This window comes from Telopea speciosissima, chromosome 11, assembly GCF_018873765.1.
Source record: "Telopea speciosissima isolate NSW1024214 ecotype Mountain lineage chromosome 11, Tspe_v1, whole genome shotgun sequence".
Lineage (NCBI taxonomy): Eukaryota > Viridiplantae > Streptophyta > Magnoliopsida > Proteales > Proteaceae > Telopea > Telopea speciosissima.
The window spans coordinates 28,564,264-28,584,107 of NC_057926.1; the positions used below are offsets into that span (position 1 = coordinate 28,564,264).

Sequence of the window (19,844 nt, forward strand, 5' to 3'; positions counted from 1 at the left end):
TTGAAAGAAAGTAACGCACCTTCACTTTGTCTTTCAATTTCAAGGAGTGTGTCACACTCCAAACCACCCCCTAGGAGGATTGGGTAGGTGACCCGAATTGCATAACGGTAATCCACCAAATCCCACGGATCTAGAAGCAGTGCTTACGATCATGGAACCACAACCATCTCTTTACCATTGCAAGATCAGAGTGCAGCAGATAAACTACATTGTGATAAACAAAAGGAAACGTAGCGATACGGGAAAACAGGGATAATATATACATATAAAAGTTTTACATTTCCCATCAAGCCACAAACAAAGAAAACAAAGAAGCAAAGCTGATAAGTACGGTACTACATACATAAACATATACAGGGCGAGCACACTAAACCCCAAAAAGGAAAAAGGAAAAGCTACAACAACCAAGTCAGAGCGGGGAAAACTCCAAATAACCCACAAAGGAGTCCCCAAGTCAAAAAGCTATCATGAACACTCTTCAATGGTCTTCATCAACAACCACCGAATATGTACGTAGGATCGGTATGACCTCCGTCGGGGTCCACACCAAAATCATCGTAACAACCAGAAGTCTCCTCCTCGAGATGGCCCGCCATGCCACAGCGGCATCTACCTACAAAATCATCTAAGAAAAACATTGCATAATAGAGTGTGAGCCCCACCGAGCTCGTGAGCAAATAACATCAATCATGCATGCACATGCAATCACAATTCACAATTCATCTGGTCCTACAGGATATGCAAGTCCAGTTTAATTATTAGCCACCTAGCAATACAACTAAGTCGGGTCTGCGCTACTACAATCCCCAATACATGTATCCATGGTGCAGGCTTCTAACCCCTTCCCGCGATACACCCATTGAGTTGTCGGAGAGGACCAGTCAGCTCCCACATTCATTCACCAAGGTCAGCCCGACCAGCCCTCTGTGATTAACTCGTGGGACAATCCATTTCTTTCTTTCTTTTCTTTTCTGGCTTATAGCCCATGTGCACCATTCCGGTGTTCTATTCATTTCTTTTTCTCTTCTCTTTTTTTTTTTGATGGTCGCCCCCACAGGCATCCAACACCTTAACCCTTGTTAGCAAGGGTGCGTAGCACAGGTGATGAAACTCTAGCCCCATGTCTATATGGCATCGTATGAGTCAAGCGGTGTCAACCGTAACCCATAATACGGGCTACCACGGGCCCCATTTCCAAGCCGACTACGGCATCTAGTCTATCATTCACAATCATCATAAAAGAATTCACAGTGTTGATCAACAGACAGTCATTATGCAGTGATTTGAGTAATTGAACAGAAATAAATAACACAACAATTATATTCAATTCTTATTAGCCGGCATCGGATCATGATCACATTTACACATATGATAGTATTATTCACTCACCAGTACTTGGCTCTAGGTACTTAGTCACAAATTCAGTTTCAGCAGTTGTCTGGTTGTTGTCCTAGAGCACAGGATCAAGTCCTAGATGTAAATCAAAAGTTGTCATGTTAAGTTATCAGTTTGTCATTAGAAGTCCTAGGGTTACCCTAATCTCACTGGGTTGACCCGGGGTTCTATTGGTTCACTATTGGAATCACTGGGCCATACACTGGGCCTTAGGTCATGTCCTAGTGCATCAACCAATGTCAGTGGCTTAAAGGGAAAAATGGTCATTTCCAAGGTTGTACCTGACCCTAGTCTAGGATATGCTTACAGTGCTGTCCACAGCTTGTCTGTGTTGTAGGACCAAGCACAGCAGGGCTTCCTTTGCCTGCAGGGCCCACTAGGGTTCCAAAGCATTCATTAATCATGGACCGATGTGGGGAAGGGTATTTTAGTCTTTTCCCACATCCCACAGTGTCCAGGGGCCATTGGGTGAGATCCTCCCCAGCTCAGTCCACCAAAACAGTGATTTTCCACTCACTGGGCGTTGGCTCTGGGCGTTGCTGCATTGCCCAGTGCATCGCCCAGTGCCTGTAGAATCGATACAGGCTGAGTTTCCAAGGTGGGGCCTGCAAGGCTGGGCTCTAAATGGATCCTTTGCATGTCAGGGGGGCTGGTAGCCCCAGAGATGGCCTACACCATTGTCCAATTGGATTCTCCATCAGATCCATCATTAGGCTGACAGTGGTTGCCCAAGTAGCCCAGATGAATAATGTTCAGGGTTTTGGCTAAGCTTGGGAGTTGGTTTCAGCCACATGCAAGGCTGGAAACACCTGAGATTTGATGTTCCATGGCTGCAAACATCAAGGATTAGGGCTGTGCAGCCAAGGTTCCAATTCAGCCATCTAACAGGGCATCTGGCAGTGCAGGTGGGCACACACAGATTTCGGCCCAAGGAACAGCAAAACAGATTATTAAAAATGCACAAAGATCTCAGATCTTCCATGCACAAGGTCTGCATGGCAGATCTTGACCAATACTGGGCAAACCCTAGCTAGTTTGGGCTGCCCAAAGAGCAAAAACATAACATACGCAGAGAGGGAATGGGAACAGCAGGTGAGGACAGGTATTTTTATACTAGAAGTGGCTGAGGGTGAGCTTGGATGCAGTAGGGATGGGTGGCAGCAGCTCCCTCCTCCTTCCTTTCCTTCTCCCTTCTCCTTCTTCTTCCTTTTTCTCTCCTTTTTCCTCTCTTTCTCTCCTCTCGGTTTCAGCCAGAAATAAGAGCTCTAAATGAGCTCAGGCCTGCCTATTTATAGGCCCAAGACCAACTAAGGTCTGTTTGGCCACTAAGGCTCCTTTTAAAAATCAGTTTTTGAACTGATTCTGATTGATTCTAAGCTCATTGGTGGGGTCCACAGTGAACTGAGAGCATGAGGTGGTCCCTTAGACTTCCCTCTATCAGTGGAGGGTTCCCATGTCCATGTTGGGTGGTCCCCATAAATAAAATCCATTAAAATATTCAAAATCAGTCACTAGGCGATGTCTCTAGGCCTTGCTGCATCGCCCAGTGCCATCGCCCAGAGAATCCCAGCAAGCTGAAATTCAATGGGGCTTGTACAGGGTTTGACCCTAAGTCAGGGTATTGTCCCCACATGCCAAATAGGAGATTTTACACACTTTTCACATAGGTGGGTCCCACTATTTGGGGAGGAGAGAGATTACCTGGGATCCAAGTCATACATCAGGCTGTGAGCTGCACAGTTGCAAGGATCTACTACCCATCTTCTAACAGGTATATATGGAAACTTGTTCAAAGTATTCTCATTGATCTCATTAAGTGGTGTGATGCTCCACAGTGATCCTGATTGTCGAGACAAGGGTTCCTGCCCTTAAATCAAGAATCCAACCAGTCAGGAGCAGGGTTTGTCATTTCTCCCCACCTTACAAAAATTTCATCCTCAAAATTTGCTTACCTTGTAATCCAAAAAGTTGAGGATACTTCTCCTTCGTTTCTTCCTCACGTTCCCATGAAGCTTCTTCTACAGGGTTATTTTCCCATCGAACTTTCACAAAAACGAAGGTGTGGTTACGGAGGTTATGCTCCTTTCTGTCCAATATCTCCATGTGGTGTTCTTCATAGGTCATATCCACATCCAACTATTCAGGTTCAGTTGACAGTACATGTGTCAGGTTGTTAATATACTTCCTCAACATTGACACATGAAAAACATCGTGGACGCCTGACAAAGATGGTGGTAACGCCAGTCGGTATGCTACGGGTCCCACCTTATTTAGAATTTCATAAGGACCGATGAATCTTGGGCTCAACTTGCCTTTCTTATTGAAACGTAGCAATCCTTTAGTTGGGGATATTTGAAGGAATACTTTTTCTCTGACTTCAAATTCAATGTCCTTCGTTCTATTATCCGCATAACTTTTCTATCTTGACTGGGCTGCTTTGATCTTCTCTCTTATGACATCCACCTTGTCACAAGTCACTTGAATCATTTTGGGTCCGAGATATTTTCTCTCGCCAACTTCATCCCAATAAAGCGGAGTTCGGCACTTCATGCCATAGAGTGCTTCGAATGGTGCCATGCCAATGGTGGAGTGGTAGCTATTATTGTATGCAAATTCCACCAGAGGTATGTGAGCATCCCAACTGTCATTCATTTCCAAAACGCAGACTTGGAGCATGTCCTCCAGAGTCTGAATGGTTCTTTCTGATTGTTCGTCCGTCTACGGGTGGAAAGCTATACTAAGATTTAGTTGAGATCCCAATGCCTTCTGCAAAATTCTCCAAAACCTTGAGATGAATCGAGGATCTCTGTCAAACATAATACTGAAAGGCACGCTGTGTAAGTGGACTATGTTTTCAATGTATATCTGGGCAAGCTTCTCCATTGGATAACTTATTTTGATCGGTATGAAGTGAGCTGCCTTTATTAGTCTGTCTACAATCACCCAAATTGTGTTTATGCCCTTCTTGGTGTTGGGCAAGTTTGTGACAAAATCCATAGTGATTCTGTCCCACTTCCACTCAGGTATGGGAAGTGGCTGCAACAATCTGTATGATCAGTGTCTCTCCGCTTTTATTTGTTGACAGGTGAGGCACTTGGACACGTATATTGCTATGGTTGCTTTCGTTCCCATCCACCACTGATACTTCTTTAAATTTTTGTACATCTTTGTGCTTCCAGGGTGGATTGTGTAGGGTGAGTTGTGCGCATATTTAAGAATTCGGTCTTAGATGTCAAAGTCATCAAGCACACACAATCTATCTCGAAACTTCAATGCACCATCTTGGGCCAAGGAAAAATCTGGGTCCTTATGGACACCTTGTTGAACTTCCCAAATTACTTTGGCCAGCTCGGGATCCAATGGTTGTTTCGTAATTATTTCCTCTCGTATCGACGGTTGCAGGTTCATAGCTGCTAATTGCATAGCCGTTCCTTCGATCACGAGTTCCAGATCAAATCTCTGAGCTTCTTCTATTAATTGCTCACTTACGACCAAAAATGCAAGGGGCGCAGTATGAGACTTTCTGCTTAATGCATCCGCCACAACATTGGCCTTACCGGGGTGGTACTGGATTTCACAGTCATAATCCTTTACCAATTCTAGCCATCGCCTCTGTCTCATATTCAGCTCCTTTTGGGTGAAAAAATACTTCAGACTTTTGTGATCGTTGAAGATCTCGCTCTTTTCACCATATAGGTAATGTCGTCAGATTTTCAATGCAAAAACTACAGCTGCCAACTCTAAGTCATGAGTGGGGTAGTTTTTCTCGTGTTCCTTTAACTGCCTGGAGGCGTAGGCAACCACTTTACCTTTCTGCATCAGGACGCCACCCAATCCTGTTCTGGATGCGTTGGTATATACTACCATTCCTCCGGTGCCATCCGAAATGGTTAGAACTGGAGCTGATACTAATCGGTTCTTCAACTCCTGAAATCTTTTCTCACACTCTACATTCCATTCAAATTTGGCTCCCTTCCTTGTAAGTTTTGTCATTGGTGCCGAAATCCATGAGAAATTTTCAATAAATCTCTGATAATAATCGGCCAATCCTAAGAAACTTCAGATCTCAGTGGCACTCTTCGGAGTCTCCCAATCGAGAACTGCTTTCACCTTGCCTGGGTCTACTTTGATGCCGTCTTTGGTGATGATGTGTCCCAGGAAACCAATTTGGTGAAGCCAAAATTCACATTTTCTGAACTTGGTAAAGAATTGGTGTTCCCGCAACCGCTGCAACACGAAAGTAAGGTGTCAAGTGTGCTCTTCCTCACTCTTAGAGTACACTAGGATGTCATCAATAAATACTATGACGAACTTGTCCAACACGTCATGGAACACTCTATTCATCATATCCATGAATGCTGCAGGGGCGTTGGTTAATTCGAATGATAAAACTAAGACTTCATAGTGTCCGAATCGAGTTTGGAACGCCGTTTTATGAATGTCACCACTTTTGATCTTCAGTTGATGGTATCCCGATCTAAGATCAATCTTGGAGAAAACTCTCGCTCCTTGTAGTTGATCACATAGGTCATCGATACGCGGTAATGGATATCGATTCTTGATTGTTAGTTTATTCAACTCGCGGTAGTCGATACACAGCCACATACTACCATCCTTCTTCTTAACAAACAGCATGGGAGCTCCCCAGGGTGATACACTGGGTCGAATGAATCCCTTTTTCAGTAAGTCTTGAAGCTGTGCTTGCAATTCTTTTAACTCGATAGGCGCCATTCGGTATGGTGCCTTGGATACCGATGCTGCTCCAGGAATCAAATCAATCGCAAACTCTATATCGCGTCAGGCGGTAGCTGCGTCAGATCTTCTGGAAACACATTAGGAAACTCTCTGACGACATGGAGTTCCTCCAAGGGTTTTATCTTTGCCTCCATGTCTATCACAGTGGCCAAAAAGCCTTGGCATCCTTCTTCTAGTAACTTCTGCGCCTGGAGTGCGGATAATGTTATCCTTCTGGATTTCATCCTTGGTTCACTTTAATAGGTGAAGTCTGACCCATCTTCCAAGTTGAACCTTATCTTCTTCTCCGCACACAGGACGATTGCGCCATAGGCCGACAACCAGTGCATGCCTAGGATTACATCAAAATCATTTATATCCATCTTTATCAGTCGTGCGGTTAGTTTCTTCCCATAAATTTGAATTTGACAAGGGTCGTAGACCTTCTTCAAACTTATGACACTCCTTATCGGTGTGTTGACTACTAGCTCGGGCCCAATGCCCCTTGGTTGATCTTTCATCTTACTCACAAAGGTTGAGGAGACGAAAGAGTGGGTCGCGCCCAAGTCGAATAGTACTCGTGCAGGTATGGTTGAGACATTCAAGGTACCTAGGGTTCTTAGGTAATTTAGGTTACATGTAGTAAGCCAATTATTCCCTATAGTTAAGTAGTGTTCAGCAACTTACCTGTTAATACGTCAGGGTTTACCTAAGCTTCTTCATTTGTTAAAGCGTACACCTTTCCTTGCATCCGATTATCCCGTGGCTGAAATGACCTAACGTAGGGCTGTTTTGATGAGTTGTTGCCATACCCACGTGATCTGCAATCTCTGGCCATATGTCCTTCCTTGTTGCACAGATAGCACTTAAAGGGTGGAGCTCCAGGTGTTGAAGCTTTGCTTGCTTGACTTATTACTGGTTGGGCTGGCGAAGCTGCTATCGTCGCTTGAGTCGTAGTAGGTTGAACAGGTTGAGTAAATGTAGGGCAAAAAGAATTCTGACCCATGTTTGACCTATGATACGGAGTCGAGACGAAGCCTGAGTTGGTTCCGCAGTAAGCTTTATTTGGCCAGCCAAAAGTTTGAAAATTGTTTGGCCTTTTGTTCGAACCAGACGACGTCACAGTCTTTTCTTTCTCCTTTTCCTTAAACCTATCCTCCATTGTCTTTGCTTTCTCAACCATTTAAGCATAATCCCGAATATCCATGATTGACAGTACTGACCCAATTTTAGTTTTGAGTCCCTTCTCAAATTTCTTGGCCTTACTAACTTCCCCTTTCAGGTGCTCTGGGGCAAAATGGAACAGATCTTCAAATCACTATTGATAATCCAACACTGATTTAGTTCCTTGCACCAGTGCACCAGTGCAATAAATTATGCTTCTTTCCTGTCCTTACAACTCTCAGGGAAATAGTTCTTGAAGAAAACTTCCTTGAACTGCGCCCACATGGGATTTGGGTGTGTAGCTTCCAAATTAGGCCTAGTTTCCTTCCACCAAGCTTCAGCTTCATTCTGCAATTGATAACCCACATAAATAATCTTTTGTGCATCCGTGCACTCAAGTACTTCAAAGGCCTTTTCTAGGGTACTGATCCATCATTCCGGCTGCATTGCCTCAGAGGTTAATTTCAAAAATGCAGGCGGTTAAAGTTTCTTGAATCTCTCCATAACCTTGGTGGTGGAATTTTTTGCTAAGTACTGAGGCACAGGTGGTTGAAACAATACGGGTCGATTAAGTGGTGGTGGTGGTGCAGCGCGTTCGTGCATCATGGTTGCAAACTACGTAGACATCTGACCAAGCAACTCTTGTTGTTGTTGCATGGTCCGCATCATCGTGGTCATGAATGCAGTCACGTCGCCGGCTGCCACACTTAATTGAGGTGCTGCTACAGTAGCTTCTACAGTCGCTGGTGCTCCTGATGAAGCAGTCGATGCCTTAGAGTTTTGAGCCTCAGTTCTGTTAGGCAGCTCAACCTCCGGTACAACTCTAGGTTGTTTACCTTTACGACCTCCACGAGAACTTTTAGTGTTAACCATTGTCGCTTCTCTGAAAAGAGGAGCGTGTTCAATATTCCATTTTCATCTATATGGATCAACAGTTGTTTTCTAGCTAAGCAGGTACAAATCCAGTCCACAGTTCCAATGAGTATCATGAGTCATACCAGTAAGGTGGATTGTTAGATTCATTATCTTAGTTTGTTGGGTGCTGTGTTTTATTGGATACTTTGTGTTTCTCTTTCTTATGCATTTTATGTGTCAATATGTTATGCATGGCACTAATGTAAAAATTCAGATTTTTAAATAAAAGCTTTTAATTAATTACCTGATCTAACAGGCAAGCATCTCCAGCCTCTTCCCGATCACAAACTCCATAGCCAGTAGAAATTCTATGTCAGCTCTTACCTCTTCAACTAAAGTCATAAAGTAGTCTCGCTCTTCTGGTCCACTAATGGTAGCAATAGCCAAATAAAAGTCCAGTTGATTCTCAGCCCGGGGTAATACTAGTCGTATCCGTCTCAGTCTCTCTCAGAGGTGTCTAAGATAGATCATGATGCTGGGGTCTCCAAACTCAGGCAAGGTAATATCTGTCACATAAAATGGTTCTAGGCATGAGGGTGTACTTAATTAAAAGAATTAAGTACACAACTATTGATACTTAAATAACTAAAGATCAATGAAACAGATTCTTGGGTTGGCTTAAGGTACCTTAGCATCTAGGTGTTCGATTTGCTACAAACCCTATTAGGTCCTATTCTCAACTATCCAAAGCCTTGGTTAGGATGAGATCTACGCTTCCCATACTTACTAATCCCTTATTACAACATACTTACATATCTAAGTTATGTTTGCATAGCAGCACTCCAAGCAGTTTGTACATCACAATATCCAAACATGTGGTAATTAGGTAGTACACACCAATCATTATACACAGTTATCTCTATATATATTAAATATTTATCATAAGCACAGCAACAAAAGCTTTTTTTTTTTTTTTTTTTTGTTTGTCAAGTCCTATGTGCTCTATTCAATCCTTAAAAAGAAATTTCACCCCTTTGAGTTTAAGAAGGTTGTGTTTGCGTAATAGCTAATTAATTTATTATTATTATATATATATATATATATATATTATTTTTTAAACATCTATGAAAGTTCATATTTTATGTTCATTAAGGATAATATGGCCAAAGCTTGAGTCCTTGTATGTTAAAAACCCAAAAACAGCAAATCTGCACACTTTGGGCGATGTCTCTGGGCGTTGCCACATCGCCCAGTGCTGTTGCCCAAAGAATCGGGCGCAGGGTTTTTAAATCCGAGAATGGCCCACTTTGACTCCATTCTCCTCTAACCTCTTCTAAACACCTAGGGAATAGTCTTGGAGGGCAGTAGGACCTATTCCACACCAATTCTTCGCAAACCCCTGCAATTTGCACGAGCTTACACGTGTCTAGGTAAGTTTCTTCTCCACATTTACCCTTTTTGATCTTTTACTTTATTAAATCAGCTCCTAGACTAGGTTTTCTCTTTTCCTTGCCCTAACCTAACCACTTTTATTATTATTATTTTTTACTTCTTGTAGAAAATGTCTACAAGCTGCCATACCACTTGGAAATCGGTAGCCCAAAAGAGGCTACGGGTCGAATCCAAGGAATCTTCCTATTCTTCGGTTCCACCTTCATCTCCTAGAGATGATTCGTCTTCCGAGGAACTAGATTTCGACCACCATCTTTTCTCCAGGTATGAGTACGCTACGGAGTAGAAGAATTTTATTTCCGTAAAGACAGTGAATGGCCGGGTGGTACGAGTAGAGGACTTCCACCAATATGGCCTCTTCGCCAAATTCAATGCCCTAGGTTGGGCATCAATGCTATCCCCTACCGAGCCTTGTTATCCCAACTTGGTTTGGTACTTTTACTGTAACCTGGGGCCTTCTAGTGCCCAGGAGTTTGGAGTGGAGAGTAAGGTGAAGGGAGTAGATATCAGGTTGACCACTACCCTATTGGCGGAGATCCTGGGTTTACCTGACACAGGAGAGAGAATTTACTATCAGCCTCGTATGGATATTTCAGATATGTTTTCTTCGGAGACCAGGAGGGTAATCTTCAAGGCTTTGATAGGTTCTCCAAACACGCCCAAGTGTGAGACTTCCTACAAGCCCAGTGCTAGAGTGATCAGTAGGTGTGTAACCTACAATATTTATCCTAAAGGCGGGAATAAGGGCAGTATATCTATGATGAGGGCATATATTACCTACTACCTTTTGGGAGCTGGTCAGGGGGGTCCAGTCATCAACCTCCTGTATCTGTTACTTCAGGTGATGCTTTATCACGCTCGAAACCCAGCTAATGGGAACCTTCCCTATGGGAAATTTCTCACCTTGGTCTTTCGATATTTTGGGGTGCCATTGGAGGGTGAGTTCATTGATAAGACCAGATCCAGGCCCATAGATAAGACTTCCATTTTGAAGATGAAAGTGCCTGGAGAGGAACCACTAGAGGATGAGGGGCAGATGGGGACACAATAGGGAGAGGGGCATGGAGTGGGACATGATGAGGATGTCCAGGATATGGATGAGCAGAGGGACATTGAGGGTGACACCCAGGGTCTTCATGCAGAGGAGCAGGGAATAGGTCCAGATGATCTCGAGGGCTTTGACACTCAGTTTACAGACTTACCCGCTTACAAGACGACAGGTGCCACTAGCTCACAGGTTCCAGGTCCTTCTGATTGGGCACAGATGATGACACACTTCCAAAGTCTTGGCACCCAGCTCTCCAGCTTGGTGACTACAGTGGACCTGGGCTTTACTTTCGTAGGGACGAGAGTGGAGTTTGTGGAGCAGCGTCTAGATTTCTGGGATAGGTTCTACAGAGTTGACTCTCGCTAGACTCAGCCTCCACCTAGTGACGTACCTCCTTCTGAGTAATTCCAGCAGTTCCGGACCTTCTTTTTCTACGTGGTCATGATCATCTTAGTTATTTATTTATTTTTTTCCTACGCTTATGTATTTTCCTTTCTTTGTTTTCAGTTTATGTACTTGTTGAATTGTAGTTACACAATCAAAATTTTGTAATTATTGCTAAGTTAATGAAAATCTTGCATCTTTGCTTATTTGCATCTACCTCCCCTGTGGTTTTTAATTCTTGCATGTTTTATTGTTTAATGCTTATTAATCCTAGTCTACAATCCATAAGCATAAGAAGAGCCTCACGCTCTGATACCAAGCTTCGTTACACCCCAAACCACCCCCTAGGAGGATTGGGTAGGTGACCTGAATTGCATAACGGCAATCCGCCAAATCCCACGGATCTAGTAACAGTGCTTACGATCATGGAACCACAACCATCTCTTTACCATAGGCAAGATCAGAGTGCAGCAGATAAACTACATTGTGATAAACAAAAGGAAACGTAGCGATACAGGAAAACAGTGATAATATATACATATAAAAGTTTTACATTTCCCATCAACCCACAAGCAAAGAAAACAAAGAAGCAAAACTGATAAGTATGGTACTACATACATAAACATATACAGGGCGAGCATACTCAACCCCAAAAAGGAAAAAGGAAAAGCTACAACAACCAAGTTAGAGCGGGGATAGCTCCAAATAACCCATAAAGGAGTCCCCAAGTCAAGAAGCTATCATGAACACTCTTCAATGGTCTTCATCAACAACCACCGAATATGTGCACAGGATTGGTATGACCTCTGTCGGGGTCCACACCAAAATCATCGTAACAACCAAAAGTCTCTTCCTTGAGATGGTCCGCCATGCCACAGCGGCATCCACCTACAAAATCATCTAAGAAAAATATTGCATAAAAGACTGTGAGCCCCACTGAGCTCGTGAGCAAATAACATCAATCATACATGCACTTGCAATCACAATTCACAATTCATATGGTCCTACATAATATGCAAGTCCAATTTAATTATTAGCCACCTAGCAATACAACTAAGTCGGGTCTGTGCTACTACAATCCCCAATACATGTATCCCTGGTGCGAGCTTCTAACCCCTTCCCACGATACACCCATTGAGTTATCGAAGAGGACCAGTCAGCTCCCGCATTCGTACACCAAGGTTAGCCCGACCAGCCCTCTATGATTAACCCGTGGGACAATCTATTTCTTTCTTTCTTTTCTTTTCTGGCTTATAGCCCATGTGCACCATTCCGGTGTTCTATTCATTCATGCACCATTCTGGTGTTCTATTCATTTCTTTTTCTCTTTTCTCTTTGTTTTCTTCTGATAGTCGCCCCCACAGGCATCCAACACCTTAACCCCTGTTGGCAAGGGTGCGTAGCACGGGTAATGAAACTCTAGCCCCATGTTTATATGGCATATGAGTCAAGCGGTGTCAACCGTACCCCATAATACAGGCTACCATAGACCCCATTTCCAAGCTGACTACGGCATCTAGTCTATCATTCACAATCATCATAAAAGAATTCACAATGTTGATCAACAGACAGTCATTATGCAGTGATTTGAGTAATTGAACATAAATAAATAACACAACAATTATATTCAATTCTTATTAGCCGGCATCAGATCATGATCACATTTACACATATGATAGTATTATTCACTCACCAGTACTTGGCTCTAGGTACTCAGTCACAAATTCAGTTCCAGCAGTTGTCTGGTTGTTGTCCTCGAGCACAGGATCAAGTCCTAGATGTAAATCAAAAGTTGCCATGTTAAGTTATCAGTCTGTCATTAAAAGTCCTAGGGTTACCCTAATCTCACTGGGTTGACCCGAGGTTCAATTGGTTCACTCTTGGAATCACTGGGCCATACACTAGGCCTTAGGTCATGTCCCGGTGCATCAACCAATGTCAGTGGCTCAAAGAGCAAAATGGTCATTTCTAGGGTTGTACCTGACCCTAGTCTAGGATATGCTTACAGTGCTGTCCACAGCTTGTCTGTGCTGTAGGACCAAGCACAACAGGGCTTCCTTTACCTGCGGGGCCCACTAGGGTTCCAAAGCATTCATTAATCATGGGTAGATGTGGGGAAGGGTATTTTAGTCTTTTCCCACATCCCACAGTGTCCAGAGGCCAATGGGTGAGATCCCCCCAGCCCTGTCCACCAAAACAGTGATTTTCCACTCACTGGGCGTTGGCTCTGGGCGTTGCTGCATCGCCCAGTGCCTATAGAATCGATGCAGGCTGAGTTTCCAAGGTGGGGCCTACAAGGCTAGGCTCTAAATGGATCCTTTGCATGTCAGGGGGGCTAGTAGCCCCAGAGATGGCTTACACCATGGTCCAATTGGATTCTCCATCAGATCCATCATTAGGCTGACAGTGGCTGCCCAAGTAGCCCAGATGAATAGTGTTTAGGGTTTTGGCTAAGCTTGGGAGTTGGTTTCAGCCACATGCAAGGCTGGAAACACCTGAGATTTGATGTTCCATGGTTGTAAACATCAAGGATTAGGGCTATGCAGCCAGGGTTCACACCCAGGGTTCCAATTCAGCCATCTAACAGGGCATCTAGCAGTGTAGGTGGGCACACACAGATTTCGGCCCAAGGAACAACAAAACAAATTATTAAAAATGCACAAAGATCTCAGATCTTCCTTGCACAAGGTTTGCATGGCAGATCTGGAGCAATACTGGGCAAACCCTAGCTAGTTTGGGCTGCCCAAAGAGCAAAAACATAGCATACACAGAGAGGGAATGGGAACAACAGGTGAGGATATGTATTTTTATACCAGAAGTGGCTGAGGGTGAGCTCAGATGCAGCAGGGATGCGTGGCAGCAGCTCCCTCCTCCTTCCTTTCCTTCTCCCTTCTCCTTCTTCTTCCTTTTTCTCTCCTTTTTCCTCTCTTTCTCTCCTCTCGGTTTCAGCAGGAAATAAGAGCTCTAAATGAGCTCAAGCCTGCCTATTTATAGGCCCAAGACCAACTAAGGTCTGTTTGGCCACTAAGGCTCCTTTTAAAAATCAATTTTTGAACTGATTCTGACTGATTTTGAGCTCACTGGTGGGGTCCAAATTGAACTGAGAGCATGAGGTGGTCCCTCAGACTTCCCTCTATCAGTGGAGGGTTCCCATGTCCATGTTGGGTGGTCCCCACAAATAAAATCCATTCAAATATTCAAAATCAGTCACTAGGCAATGTCTCTGGGCCTTGCTACATCGCCGAGTGCCATCGTCCAGAGAATCCCAACAAGATGAAATTCAATGGGGCTTGCACAGGGTTTGACCCTTAGTCAGGGTATTGTCCCCACATGCCAAATAGGAGATTTTACACACTTTTCACATAGGTGGGTCCTACTATTTGGGGAGGAGAGAGATTACCTGGGATTCAAGTCATACATCAGGCTGTGAGATGCACAGTTGCAAGGATCTGCTATCTATCTTCTAACAGGTATATATGGAAACCTGTTCAAAGTATTCTCATTGATCTCATTGAGTGGTGTGATGCTCCATAGTGATCCTGGATGCCGGGACAGGGGTTCCTGCCCTTAAATCAAGAATCCAACCAGTCAGGAGCAGGGTTTGACAGAGTGAGACTGAAATAGAATTTATAATTTGAAAGAACATTATAAAGATCAATAGGATTCAAGTCTCTTAATGAAGAATTTGGAATTTGTTAGGTTTTATAACAAGAGGAGTCATGTGATGACGAGGGGAAGACGTGACAGATAGAAGGAAACCGAATGACAAAGAAGTGGGAATATATATGGTTTCCTAATAAGAGGAGTGGTGTGATTACTAATTAGAAGGGGAGATCATTTACTACGTTAAATAAGGAGGAGATAGAGCTGAGAGATCGTAGAGAAGATTTTTAGAAATGCGTTTGGTGTAGGTGTAGGTGTAGGCGTACGGAGACACAACAAGAAAAAAAAGGTTAGAAAATATATAGTTTCCTAATACGAGAGAGAGAAAGGGGGGCCAATCCGCCAATGGGAAAGAAATTGGAATATATGAGATGAGAAAAATAAAAGATGAATTCAGTTATGAAATAATGTGATGAAGAAGGTATGTGAGAAAGAGAAGGACCCAATAAAGAAAGAAGTTACACCTAATAAGAAGCAGATATGTGAGACAGGTTTTAGATTATTAGAAATTAATTATAGGGAAAATTTCACAAACACCCCCCCTTTAAGTATTCAATATGTCACGGACTTGCCAAACTTGGTCAAAATGACAACCTTTCCCGCGACGTTAAGCACAGTTAGCACCTAAAGTTGAAATGTCCATTAACCCCATTAGTTATTTAAAAAACCAGATGAAATATCCATTTTACCCTAAAGGGTAAAATCCCAAATACAAACCATTCTCTCCATGGGACCCATTTCTTTTCTTCTTCTTCTTCGTTTCTTTCTATTCCACCTTTGCAACCTTTGACCACTACCAATGTCAATGACTTTCATGGCAGCACCTAGATGGACCATCGTAATCGACGTCCAGGCTCTCATATCTATCAACATATAAATACATTTACATAGCTCCATCTTCTTCTACTTATCGATTCCTCTTTTATTTTCATTCAATATCTCTGTTCCTGTATCAAGTTTTAATTTCTCGAATCTTAATTCGATTGTTCCAAGCTCAAAGAAGAGGAAGAAGATGTTGGCGATCTTAACAAGACAGTAGCTCATCCACCAAAGGAGCTGCACAGCCCTGATTCTTCAAGGAGTGCTGAAAAGCCTAATCTAATTAGGCTTGAAGATTCAGTTCATAGGTTCTTGTGGATGATGAATTTTGATCAAATTGCTGCAACTTTGATCGTGGTGTTTTAAGAATGAAGACCGAAAGATCTTTAGAGCTTTGTCACTCCCGAATCGCGAAGAAGGTGAGTGAGTTGTGGTTGGAATTGGAAGAAAGAAGCGAGGCTACGGCTAGATCTCAGTAGTAGGGTCAAGCACTGATGATTCGTAATTCAGTTTTTTGAAGAAGAAAACCCTCTTTTAAACCCCAAAACCTATGAATATATGGATTTAATAATTATGAGTTAGTATAATTTTTTAACATTTTGGTCTCACACAAATATAGAAAAATTATACATATTTTCAAAGACCAAGATCAATAGTACTATGAATGAACCACAAAATATATCATGTTCCTACAAAAACCACAACGAAGAAAACTCTTCAACTTATTTTGGGAAGAAATGGCCACAACAATAGGAAAAGGAGAAGACTATCACCCACTTTGGGGGGAGTAGGTCAATGAGTTTGGACAAGAGGATCTTTGGGAGAAGGGCTGTCACATTTTGAAGTTGGATCTGATCCTTGGGTCTTGGTACATGACTTGGTTTGTCCACGTTTTGGGGTTGGACCTTGCCTTGAGCCTTTTGGGCTTGAATCCGGGCTGATCTCCTTAGCTGTTATGGATGGTCCAAATGCTCATAAATCTGATTGACCATATGGGTGTGGGTATGAACTGTATCAGGAGGAGGAGCCACCACTTCCATATCTAACTGTGACTTGCAGTTGGTAGGATCACAAGAGGAGACTGAGATATGATGCAATCGATAAGAATCCATTAACTCCTGTAGGGAGGAGTAGCCGACGAATTCCAAGTGTAGTAGCTCTTGTGACCTATAATAGCTAGTATCTTTCTTTGACTTTTTTTTGGGGGGTGGTTCAATAAGGTCCCAACAAGAAGGAATCTTATCTATCTTTGACTTCTTGCCAGAATTAGCAATAACACTAGGAGATAAAAGGCTTGGAACAAAACTCCTTGCTTTAAACTGTAATGGAATTGTTGCTCCAGACACCTCAACTTGTATCAATTGCTTCTTCTCCAAATGATAGACAAGAAGACGACTGACCAAGGGCCATGATCTTGGTGGTTTCAACTGTGATGGGCCTGCATTATTATAACTCTTGAAGAAATTATTAGAATCCCTGTGGACATCTACCCTATACAAGAGGGTGTCATTGCTCATCATAACCACGAGATAGGAATCAGAATAATATAGAATAGGCTTTGTGGTCTCAACCATATTAATACTATCACATCGGTACAACTCCTCATTGTTGGACTTGTTAATCTCCATGAACCACATAGGATTGACTGATTTTTATTTATCACAAAGAGGATCATGCAATGCCAGCAGCTGGTAATCATCCTTGATAAAACTAGTTAGGCTCAATTCATAATACCTGGGCAGCTGAACTATAGATGGAGCTTGGATCTCTATAGTGCGAGACTTCTCATCATAGAGGTCGAACACAAGGATGAAGAGCTGCTCCTTCTGCAATGCTGTGGGCATAACGATAATGCTATAGAGTGCCCTATTCATGAATACCATCCCGTCCTCTTCACCTTGTAATGCATAATAAAATGCCTGGTAAGGGAACTCTATCTCTCTCCAAGAACTTTCACCTAATGTAACAATCTCACACTTGAACACAGATTGATCCTCATCCTCATCATAATCTTCAGGTATTTCGAAAAATATTCGAATCACCTTGTACTTTCCTGTGGATTCCACGACAAAACCAACTAGTAAATAATGGGTATGAAATCCAACTGGTGCTGTTGGCAACGTCACACAATCTTTTGTGATTGGATTGCATATGAATATGCCAGAAAAATAAATGCAGCGTCCATCTTTGAAGGAAGAAACCATGCAGAGCAAACCATTGCAAGATCCAACAATTTTGAAATTCAATTTCTTTTCTTGCTCCTCCTCGGGCCCACCACCACCACCATACTTCCACTTATACTCCAACACAATTTCCCTTGATCTTCTGTGACGTTGGAGTCCAACAAAAGTAACTTATCTACTACACGATTCTTATTGTTATCAAAAAGAATTAGGCTGCTGTGGGGTTGATTCTTTGATCTTTGAAGCTGCAATTCAACGAATGATGGGTCTTCTTCTTCTTCTATCAAACGGAACCAGCTTTTACACACGCTCTTGAATCGCATAAGAGACTCTATGGGGAGCCTTGACAATATCTCTGAGGTGATATCAAAAGGTAGATGATGATGATGATGCTTAACTTGTTGGTCTTCCATTAATTTGGGTCCTTAAACAGACAGTAATTAATAACAATCAAATTAAGAAGAAATAGTTAGGGTTTAAGCCTTAAATTAAGGTCGCTAGCTAGGCTTTCAGTTTTTTATATCGAAATAAAACTAGAATGGATAGAGGAGGAAGAGGAGGAAGAGGAGGAGTATATCAATCAATCAAATAGGATCGGTGGAGCGAGTTTTACCTTTAAAGTCAGTAATAAGAGCCGTTCTGTTCTGTTATCTACTTGGATCAAAGAAAGGAACGCATGCACCAACTTCACGGCTTTGTCTTTCAATTTCTGAACTTTAATTTTGTAACTAAACCCTTCTTCTTGGAGGAGTCAGACTGAAACAGAATTAATTTATAACGTCGAAATCAAAAACCTAATAGGACTCATCAACTCTCTAAATCAAGAATTTGGAATATATGTTATTAAGTTTTCTAGCGAGATAAGGAAACCCAATGAGAAAGAAGTTGGAATATATATATATATATATATGTATGGTTTCCTAATAAGTGGGCGGAGTTGTGTGACGAAGAGGGTAGAAGTTGGAATATATATAACTATATATATGGTTTCCTATTTATACGGTTTCCAAATGTATATGGTGTTTTTTTTTTTTTTTGGGTCAAAAGAAATATATATGGTGGAGGGGAGAGGAGAGAGTGTGTGAAGGACACTACGACATAGGGGGGAGAGTAGGAGTGATGAAGAGGAGAAGACGTGACTCATATAAATTGGGGTTGTCAATCGGTCAGGTCGGGCTAGTCTCGGTCGGGCTTACATTGGATCGACTTCCTTAATTGGGCCTTAAACGGGCTTTAATCAGGATAATAGCTTAGTCTCTCCTCTCGGTTCCCCTTTTTTTAGGAGTCCCTCACTTCACTGAAATCCCCTCTCTTACGGTTCTTGAATCTCCATTCAGATTTCTGAATCGTAACAGGTTACCTGTTATGATTCCACTTGGTGAGGACCATGACGTTACCAGTGACGTGGCCAAGGGCCCATCCATTGGGGTGAGCATGCATCGCACATAGAGAAGAAACAGGAAACGGCCAGCTGCGCTGGAGGATTACGTATAAGATAAGGGGAACAGTAGAGAGTATGTAGGGTATGCTGGATGTATAGAGAACAGGTGTTGGTGGCTGTTAGGGAAAGGTTGTTTGTTGTCAAGGAATATCAGAGTTAGTTAGAGGTTTATATAAGGTTGTATGTGGATCATTTGAAAGGCATGAATAGAGTTTGCTTCTTCCCTCTCCTTCTTCCTTCTTTCCCTCTCTTCACTTTTCTCTCTTCTTCTCTCCTTCCTTCTGGTTCTCAGACCAAAGCTAACAATTTGGTGCGTTCATTGAGAGCAACCATGGCTGAGGGAACTCGACTGTGACAGATCGATGACACTCTCTGACGAATGGGTACCACCACGGCAGAGCATGGCGAGCGATTAGAGATTCTCCATGGCGTGATTACGAAGCAACAATGATCCTTGTCTGATCTGATTGTTCAATTTACGGCAATGGATGGCAGGTTGGAGCAAGTTCTGCGACTCGCTACCACGGCTCCAAATCTACAAACCCAGGACACGGCAGCGACCTCTGGTGTGAGGGGCATCCCGACGTTAAACACAAATGCCCCTATTCAAACGAGGACTATCAGGCTCGTGTTCCCACGCTTTGACTGCATTGATCCGATCGGGTGGATCTTAAGGCGAAGCACTTCTTCGCCTATCATGGAACCC

The 19,844-nt window shown here is 42.8% G+C and overlaps 2 long non-coding RNA genes across 2 annotated transcripts in view; one reads left to right on the forward strand and one right to left on the reverse strand.

The window, feature by feature from the left end:
- Positions 1-15,775, forward strand: LOC122646509. Its single transcript, XR_006330633.1, has 3 exons — positions 1-10; positions 13,460-13,466; positions 15,701-15,775. It is a non-coding gene; the product is annotated as an uncharacterized LOC122646509 (long non-coding RNA).
- LOC122646511 overlaps positions 15,652-19,844 on the reverse strand; it is a 17,857-nt gene continuing 13,664 nt past the window's right edge. Inside the window, exon 3 of the long non-coding RNA XR_006330634.1 lies at positions 15,652-15,793. This is a non-coding gene — a long non-coding RNA (uncharacterized LOC122646511). The remainder of the gene's footprint in view (positions 15,794-19,844) is intronic.